This window comes from Bubalus kerabau, chromosome 11 (genome assembly GCF_029407905.1).
Source record: "Bubalus kerabau isolate K-KA32 ecotype Philippines breed swamp buffalo chromosome 11, PCC_UOA_SB_1v2, whole genome shotgun sequence".
NCBI classification, from domain to species: domain Eukaryota; kingdom Metazoa; phylum Chordata; class Mammalia; order Artiodactyla; family Bovidae; genus Bubalus; species Bubalus kerabau.
Genome location: NC_073634.1, coordinates 94426957 through 94436738, shown reverse-complemented (window position 1 = coordinate 94436738; position 9782 = coordinate 94426957). Strand labels below are relative to the sequence as shown.

Genomic DNA, 9782 nt, shown 5'->3' with positions numbered 1-9782 from the left:
GTCGCAAAGAGTCGGACACCAGTAAGCTGGTGATGATACACAGGAATGTTGATGCACTCAAACAACTGCTACATAATTTCCTCTGAGTCTCTGAAGTCCCCCCTAAGGCATTTGCAGCTCCTTGTTCACCTGCACTGGAGACATGCATTTCTTTGCTTTTTAATAATTTCTTTGGAGTCCATAGTTCCTTTTTTTTTAAGTTTTATTTATTTATTTTTGGCTATGTTGGATCTTCGTTGCTGGGTGTGGGCTTTCTCTAGTTATGGAGAGCAGGGACTACTCCTCCTTGCGGTGGAAGGGCTTCTCATTGTGGTGGCTCCTTTTGTCGTGGAGAACAGGCTCTAGGGCATGTGGATTCAGTAGCTATGATGCACAGGCTTAGCTGCCCCGAGGCAGGGGGGATCTTCCTGGACCAGGGATTGAACCCATGTCTTCTGCATTGGCGGGCGGATTTGTAACCACAGGACTACCAGGGGAGTCCTGAGACTCTCATTTCTGACAATGGACATTGAACAGCTGGAGTGTTGCTATATGAAGAGAATTTCACATCATGAGGTTTAAATAAATGTCCATTGAATGAATGATAAAGATCATTAAAATATGCATATTGCTAACAATTTCAATGCTTTTTCTTGCTGCTAATTCTACTGTACTTTCAGAGATAAGGTCCAGCATGGGATCAAGACTTTTGAGAAATATGAAGAAGAAATACAATGTAGCTCCTAGCTAAGAGAAAAATCAGTGAATCAGCAAGTCAGACCCCAAGTAACCCAGATGTTAAAAAGATAGGTAAAATGAGTGAAGAAAGGGAGAACTTCAAGAAAGAATTGGAAGTTGCCTAACAAATTCAAATTACCATCCTAGAGAAATGAGGCATAAAAATGATTGAAAGAATCTTGGCTGGAATTTTCCAAGTGTATTAAAAAAAATACCAACCTGTTGATTTACAGTAACTGGTAAAATTCCAAAAGCATACCCAAGATAGAGGAAGGCATAATTTGAAAAACCACCAAGTAGAAAAGGTAACAATTATGAAGCTGTGGTTTCTGTTCTGAAGGCACTGCCAATACATGTGACCATGATGGGAGTGGAGTGTGTGAGTGTGTGTATGAGTCTATGTGTGTGCATGTGCATATATGTATGTGTGTGTGTACGTGTGTGTGTTATGCATGAGTGTATATATGTGTGTATTTGTGAGTGTGTGTGTGTTATGTGTGAGTGTATATGTATGTGTGTTGGAGTGGTAGGGGCTTAAAACTTTACCAGCAAAATGTATGAAAATTGTCAGTCAGTTCAGTCGCTCAGTCCTGTCTGACTTTGCAACCCCATGGACTGCAGCACGCCAGGCCTCCCTGTCCATCACCAACTCCTAGAATTTACTCAAACTCATGTCCATTGAGTCGGTGATGCCATCCAACCATCTCATCCTCTGTGGTCCCCATCTGGGTTATTTAGGGTCTGATTTGCTGATTGAAGATTGTAGTTCTAGGATAGTAAAGCACCTAATAATTTAAATGTTTAGAGGAAAAATTCTGGCAGTATAAGAACTACAGGAGTGGGAACCAAATTAAAAGCATCAATTGGGAGAGACTCCAGGCATTTAGCTAAATAAAACAAATACACTCTGTTTCCTCTCTGGCCAGTGTGCGTATGGTCATTTCATGTGCCTAGCCTTCTCTGGCCATTCTTTGATATGGTGCAGTTCTCCTTTTCCTCATCATTTTCTGGTTCCCTCTCAATTCACACTTGAAGGGGCTAAGGGTGGCACTCTGAGCAGCAGCTCTTGATAGTATATAGCTCTACTTTCTCCCTCTGAGATTCTTTTCAATACATTTTGTCAAAATTCAATCCTCAGAGTTGTGAGCATCACCTAAGCCCATGAGAATACCTTCAGAGTTTTGATTATTTCCCATTTCAGCTAGATGACCTGGCAAGGAATAAGGCTCTCAGGTAGTTCCTACCTCATCTGAACTTCTCAAGGGAAAAGTTTGGTGCTTGGAATCCTCCTCTTCTTCCCCTTCCCCTCCCCGCCTCCTCCCCTCCCCCTTCTTCTTCCCTTCTTTTGCTTCTTCCTCTTCCTTCCTTTACTTCTCTTCCTTTCCCCTGTCTTTCAAAGTTCAAGATTTTTTACATTTTATCTTTCCAAAAGAATAGCTTTTTAAAATGGGAGAAGGAAGAAATAATACTGAGCCACATCAAAATTGTTTCTTCTTGTTTCTAAAGATCATTGATTTCTACTCCCTTCATTTTCTTATAGTATTTTACTGGATCCTGTTGGTTTGACTTTTATTCATTTTGTCAGGTATCAGGGCAGGAGAGGCAATGATATAGGTTCCTTCAATCAATTTACCTAGAATAGTGTCTGAATTATTATTTAAAAATACTCTATTTGGAGATTTATTTGTAAAAACTCAGGTTTAATGAAGAAAGTACAAGCTAGAAATCAGTATAATTAAAATTATCTGGTTATATAACCTAAAGTAAGTCATTTCACCTGTATGGGCTTTTTACTCTTCATTTATAGGAAGCAGGGATTCAGCTTATGTATTATGTAAGGCTGTTCAATGTTCACAGTCAACAATTTTCACTACCTTGACTCTGTATTTACATAACTATATTTCTCTTCTGCTAGCTCTGTGGAATGAGTCTATAAAAATAGCGTCAGTTACAGAAGGTCCAAAAAAGTTCAGGGCAGTTTGAAAAGGGTTTAAAGAAACAAGATTTTAATCTTTTCTATTTAAATAAAGCATTCTTGCCTAATGAGCTCTTTTAAAAAAATAAACTCTATTTTTTATATAGTATTTCATGATTTTTTCTTCATTTTTTCCAGTCAACAGCTTGATGAACATGGTACCGATTTTGCTTGCCAGCATGGTGACCCAGCTACCAACCACTGCTCTATTTCTCACTGGGTTCAATAATCCAAGGAATGTGCTAATTCCTTTTGCATATATTTTCATTTTACCCTAAAGTAGCTACTTTTTCATCCAAATATTACTCTAACCCAGTTTTACTATCAAAAATATTCTTATTGGTAGCATGTGTGGTGGGTAATTTTATGTGTCAGCTTGGCTGGGCCACGATGCCCAGATATTTGGTGAAACATTAGTCTGGACATTTCTGCGAGGGTGTTTTGAACATGATTAACATTTAAATTGGTGAGCTTTGTGTAAAGCAGATTGCACTCTATGGTGTGTGGGGGGACCCATCCAATCAGTTATGGGCTCAAACAGAACAGACTGACCCCCTTCTCCCACCAGCAAGGAGGGATTCTGCCTGAAACAACATCACTGCTGTCCGGGGTTTCCAGTCTGCTGGACCACCCTACAGAACTTGGACTTGCCCATCTCCATAATCATGAGAGCCAATTTGTTAAAGTCAGCCTCTCCCCTTCATTCACATACATCTGTGTGTATGCACTTAGTCGCTAAGTATTGTCCGACTCTTTGTGACCCCATGGACTGTAGCCCACCAGGCTCCCCTGTCCGTGGGATTCTCCAGGTAAGAAAGAATACTGGAGTGGGTTGCCATTTCCTTCTCCAGGAGATCTTCCCAACCCAGTGACTGAACCTGGGTCTTCTGCATTGGCAGATGGATTCTTTACCACTGTGCCACCTAGGAGCCCTCTCTTCACATATATACATATGTTCAAGCTTTCATGTCTCTGGAGAACCTTAAGACAACATGCCTTAATTATTTCCAAAACTGCATGCATAAGAACACTGAACTTCTTATGGCAAAGAATTTTTTGGAGCATGCTGTGGGGCTGAGGTGGGTGGTGGTAGGGAACAGAAGAACATAAAACAAAGCTTCATCCCAAGGAAAAACAGATCTTCAATCTTTGTGCAAGAAAAGGTGCTTGGAATTAAAACTCAGGTTGCTTCTGTTCTCTGCAATCGGGCGTGGTCTGGTACCACGTCCTGTGTAGCTACAGGTATTGCCCATCTTTATCCCATGATACAACTACCTGCTTTTATGATTAGACATCTCTAACTTAACACCTAGGCTAGTTATCAGGAAAACAGGCTGTTACTAGTTGTCAATGTGGTGACTAGTTCTGCTCTATAATGAAACTGAAAAGGAAAAAAAAAGTTTTCCTTGTTAGACTCAGTTGGCAGCTTGCCTGGGAAAGGGGTGTTAATATCTTCTCAGCCAGGTCTCTGGGCTCCTGCCAGTCCAGACTGCATATTTCATGGGTCATTCACCTTTGCTGTTTCACAAAAATACTGTCTTGTCAGAGTATAGTGTTCGTGGGTCCTGGCCTTCCAGATAAAATCCCCAGTCAGTTGTCAAATTTTGCTTTTGGTTTATTTGTTTGTTTAAATTTTTTTATAGAGGCTAAAAGCCTCAACCCATTAATCTCATCTATATTCTTTTGAAGACCTTCTCTGGTGGCTCAGTGGTAAAAAACCCGCCTGTCAATGTAGGAGATGCAGGTTTGATCCCTGCATCAGGAAGATCACCTAGAGAAGGAAATGGCAGCCCACTCCAGTATTCTTGCCTGGAAAATCCCATGGACAGAGGAGCCTGGTGAGCTTCAGTCCATGAGGTCACAGAGTCAGACACGACTATACGCACACACACATACTTGTATCACCACTAAACCTATGTGCTGAGCCCACAAGGGCCAGAAAGGAAATGATGCGGATGCCTTCTTAGAATAAGAGGTACTTAGGTATTTATATTGTTCTCTCTGTAAGTCAGACGTGTGTTATCAAGATAAAGTCACATTTCCTCATTCTCAGTCTTCTGCCATCAGGGTTGGAAGAGTCATTTCTCACTGTAAGAATGATGCTGTTGAAATAAAATTATTCTTCAGCCACATAAAATCTAGCACATATATTCCTGGACTTCAATAATCTAACTCTACTTAGTTGCTGTAAAAAATTGAGAATTACTGGTAAGATAAAGACAATATTTTAAAAGTTACTATTCTCAGTGTATGGGCTTCCTAGGTAGCTCATAAAGACCCTGCCTGCAAAGCTGGAGATGCGGGTTTGATCCCTGGGTTGGGAAGATTCCCTGGAGAAGAAAATGCCTACCTACTCCAGTGGTTTTGCCTGGGAAATCCCATGGACAGAGGAGCTTGGTGGGCTGCAGTCCATGGGGTCAAAAAAGAGTTGGACACAATTTAGTGACTAAGCAACAGCAACAATTCTCAGAGTATAAGATAAAATGGCAGGAGAACACATGCTGCAACATGTGTGTATTTGTATAAAAATTATGATCCCACGTACACAATTTATTTAGACAATGTGTTTTCTAGACTAGAGGGGAATTAACCATCAATGAACAAAGCCATGTTCTTACTCAAGAGCAGTTATTCAGGAAGTTATTATCAATAAATCAATGTGTTATTTTGATCACTTCATGCTATGCTTAACAACAAAGGAAACAACAATGGCATTTTTTAAAGTATCTTTAAAAACGTATTGATGAAAAGATTATGGGTTTTACTGTCAGACAACAAGGATTTGAATGGCAAATTTTCCACTTGTCTGTTACACAGGTAACTATATTTTACCTCTTTCAGCCTCAGTATCATCTGTATAATCTTGCTATTTTATAACTATTAAACTATTAGAAGGATTAAGGAAATCCTTGTGATTTTTAATGGATATAAAGCATCTAGAACTGTGTCTGGCATAGGTAGGTGTTCAGTAAGCATAATCTCCCCACCTTCTTTTTTGCCAAATCTCATTTCCTCATTCCCAGTATCTGGGCAAGCTCCAGGTGTTGGTGATGGACAGGGAAGGCTGGAATGCTGCAGTCCACAAAGTCACAGAGTCAGAAACGACTGAACGACTGAACTGAACTGAATATCTAGGGTATGTTTCCAAGTACAGGGAGGTTTGTGAAGATTAGACCTGATACATGTGAATGCTCATGTGCTGAACCAGAGAAATGGTGTGTGGAAGCTATGCATCAACTAATTAATTCCAGTCCCTTCCATTCCCATCCTGCTGGTTACTGCAAAGATTAGGAAGCCAAAAACTGGACTCTCAGTTCCCTTTGCAGCTGAGTTCCGGATGCTCTCACAAAGCGGAACACAGAAGTAAGGAAGTGGAGGTGTCTCCCTGCCGCCTTGAGCTGCTTCTGAGAGTTTAGCAGCATTGTCGAGGTGAGCACTCTTTCTGCAGGGCATGCGATGGATGTCACACTCAAGCATCCCAGTGACCAGAGGCAGCTGCTCCAGTGACCCCAGCGGGGCACACTGCTGGTGTCTAGCGCCCAGTTTCCCAGATCAGAGCTCTGATGTGGGTCTTTGAACATTCTTGCAGTGGGCTCCCTGAATGAGATCACGGGTGTGTTTCTCACTCTGAAATTCATTCCTGGAAACTCACCAAACTTTTTTCCAAAACGTTTTTTGAACGACCACATTTTTTTCTAAGATCATTATTTTCTATTTAAATCCCTGTAGTGTTTTCTATTTCTTGTGCAGATTCCTAAGTGACTTCTAATTTTAAATAACATGTTTTTATTTAATATGACTTTAAACAATATCTTTCATAGTTTTTCCTTGTAACAGTTACTGTGATGTTACGTGCCTGCACTGGATTCTCCCTGGGGCTCAGAAAGAGGTCATGAACCTTCTGGATGCTGTCCTTTGGGAATTGGGAGTTGGGGTGGGGCTCAGTTAAGGGTATATACAATGGGAAATAAATGAGTGACTTTAGGATTTATATAAATCAATTTGATTTTTTCTTTTTTCAACTTGTTTGGGCAAAATGAAAAAAAGAAATACCTCTCTTGATGGTTTTTCAAGTTAAGCAGTAGGGTTCAGTTCAATCCTTACTTGACGTATGAATGGTCATTTACTGCATGGCGTGACCCTTCTCAAACAGTCCTTTATGTAGACATTTAGAAACACTTTACATTTAACAGTACAAAGAAATGACTAGAAGTCATTGAGGAGACTATAGAATGTATGAAGAAAAACAAGAATAGAAAAACTATAAAAATAACACATATTATGTTAAGATCTCAGCTAACTTTTAAAATGAGATTAGAAAATATATTCTCTTAATTTTAATGCAGTCTTTTCATTATGTTGCTGCCCAAATGCCTTCATAAGAGAAAAGGGCTTTGTAAATTACATTGTTTTATTACAAATTTCCAACAGGATGTATATTCTCTGTAGCCCCTTATTTTTCTGTAAATAGCCCTTGACGAATAAGCAGTGGGTGGGCTGGGTCACAGTACGTAAGACCCAAACTAAAATTTAAAACAGTCCGGGGATTATACATAAGATGACTGTTCTATGCACATCTAGGACTTCATCTGCAAACAGAACACATATTTTGCAAGTCGGGGCAAAAAAATTACAAGCTCAAATTACTATTATGAAAGATATTTAACCTAAAGCAACATGTACCCCGGAAATCACTGATTAGTTTCCATTCAGTATTTACAGAGCATATTCTTCTGATGAATGGAGTTTTATTTACCAAAGACCATAACACCATCTTTTGCATCACTGACAAGCAAATTTAAATTTCTTTCTATTGTAATTAAGTCATAATAGCCAGTATTTGATTGTTTTTTTTTTATTACTGTGTGTAAAGTGGTTATCCGGCAGGTTAAGAGTTAAATTTTTCTCCAAACACTTCCTCTCTTCAGGGAAGTCTTATCTGATGTTTTGTCTGCTTAGCACTGCCTCATATTTGCAGTCGGAGAAGGCAATGGCACCCCACTCCAGTACTCTTGCCTGGAGAATCCCATGGACGGAGGAGCCTGGTGGGCTGCAGTCCATGGGGTTGCTAAGAGTCTGGCACGACTAAGCAACTTCACTTTCACTTTTCACTTTCATGCATTGGAGAGGGAAATGGCAACCCACTCCAGTGTTCTTGCCTGAAGAATCCCAGGGACTGGGGAGCCTGGTGGGCTGCTGTCTATGGGGTCGCACAGAGTTGAACACGACTGAAGCGACTTAGCAGCAGCAGCAAGTGAACAGAGTACTTACCTGAACAACAGTCACCTGAGAGCTGTGATGTTTCCTGGAGACTGGGGTTCCATCCCTGGGTTGGGAAGAGGCCCTGGAGGAAGAAATAGCAACCCACTCCAGTATTCTTGCCTGGAGATCCCATGAACAGAGGAGCCTGGTGGGCTACAGTCCATGGGGTCGCAAAGCGTAGGACATAACTTAGTGACTAAGCACACACATGTGGCATCCTAACAAGCATCTCTGGGATTTGAGTACCATGGAATGCATTGTATTTTGTCATTATAGTTGTTTGAAGTTCCTGGAATCTCCAGATCAAAAAGACAGGGAAATTAAATTGTCTTCCTTAAATGCTTTGCAAGCTAGGACCTTTAATTTTGCTTTCTCAGTTTTCTTTACACAAACTTTGTGAGCAAGTATTTACCTATTTATTTCTCAGATGAGGAAACACAGATTAGGCAGGGCCAAAATTTTTTTGTGGTCACATCAGATACACATTAAGTGTGCAGCTGAGATTTTTCTTGTATGTTTTTTCTCCTTGACTTAAATCCTTTTGGTTTCTCTTTAGTGATAGCTATATAGCTGTCAGGCTAAAACCTGAAGGTTGTTTAGAGAAGAGGAGAACGAGTGTTAATTTCATCAGAGCAAAAAGTGGCAGCTGTAGCTCAGCTGGTAAAGAATCCGCCTGCAATGTGAGAGACCTGGGTTCAATCCCTGGGTTGGGAAGAAACCCTGGAGGAGGGCATGGCAACCCACTCCAGTATTCTTGCCTAGAGAATCCCCATGGGCCGAGGAGCCTGGTGGGCTACAATCCGTGGGGTTGCAAAGAGCCAGACATGACTGAGTGACCAGGCACATAAATCATTAAACCTGGCTAAATCTTCATAATTTATAACTTATCACAACCTTTAAATCAGGCAAATGTTTAACTACATCTTTAGAAAAAAATTAGTATCTGCCAATTTCTATGGTATGAAAATCCCAAGCATGGGCAAAGTTCCAGCTCCTGGTGTGACATCACAGAAGGCAGTCTGGAAGAGATGCACATGGTGGCTCTGGGAGCATCCAGAAGCTGGACTCCAGCAAAACACTGCCTGCAAAGTCATTCCTGCAAATCACCCTGTTTCACAGATGAAGAAATTGAACCTTGAAACATCCAGCAATTCATCCCAGGTCGCTTGTTAGAAAGTAGCTTTGCTAGGGACGGAAAGAAGGACTGATTCCAATCCCTTTAAACAGCTTTGCGGACAATTAAGCTGTTGTAAGGGAGAAGGAAATGGCAACCCACTCCAGTATTCTTGCTTAGAAAATCCTGTGGACAGAGGAGCCTGGTGGGCTGCTGTCCATAGGGCCTCACAGAGTCGTACATGACTGAAGCAACTTTGCAGCAGAAGCAGCAAGCTGTTGTAAACTGCAGCAAGGAGCTTTTTCTTCTATATATTTATATTTTTATCAGCAGATTACTAAGAAAGACCAAACAAGAGGAGTTTCCTCTCTCACCTAGTGGCTCAAGTATATGTGTGTTTTTTGTTTGTTTGTTTTGCTTTTTTACTTTTTGTTTTATTTTCCTTAAAGTTTGTGTCTTATTAACAAAATCATACAATCTTATGGATGAGATACTTACAACTTTTTAGAAATCCAATTAAATTACTAACTGCACAGTGGAAGAGTCGGTGAGTCCCCAGAGGTGAGCATCTGTGCAGAGGTAACAGGACTCTGTCCCTTCTCCCTGAGTACAGAGTGAGCTCCACCAGCTCTGTTCTACCCGCCTACAAGGAGGGGAGCTTTGGCACCAGAAGGCAGCCCCTTGCAGAACGGTCACTTTTCCAACCAATTTATT

General features: G+C 40.8%; 1 long non-coding RNA gene across 1 annotated transcript; it reads right to left on the bottom strand.

Annotated features, from left to right (window-relative positions):
- Nucleotides 1–229: 229 nt before the first annotated feature.
- Nucleotides 230–8493, bottom strand: LOC129622565 (uncharacterized). Its single transcript, XR_008700065.1, has 3 exons — nt 8367–8493; nt 7964–8036; nt 230–527 (listed from the first exon to the last, which is right to left on the bottom strand). It is a non-coding gene; the product is annotated as an uncharacterized LOC129622565 (long non-coding RNA).
- Between the last annotated feature and the right edge of the window lie 1289 nt (nt 8494–9782).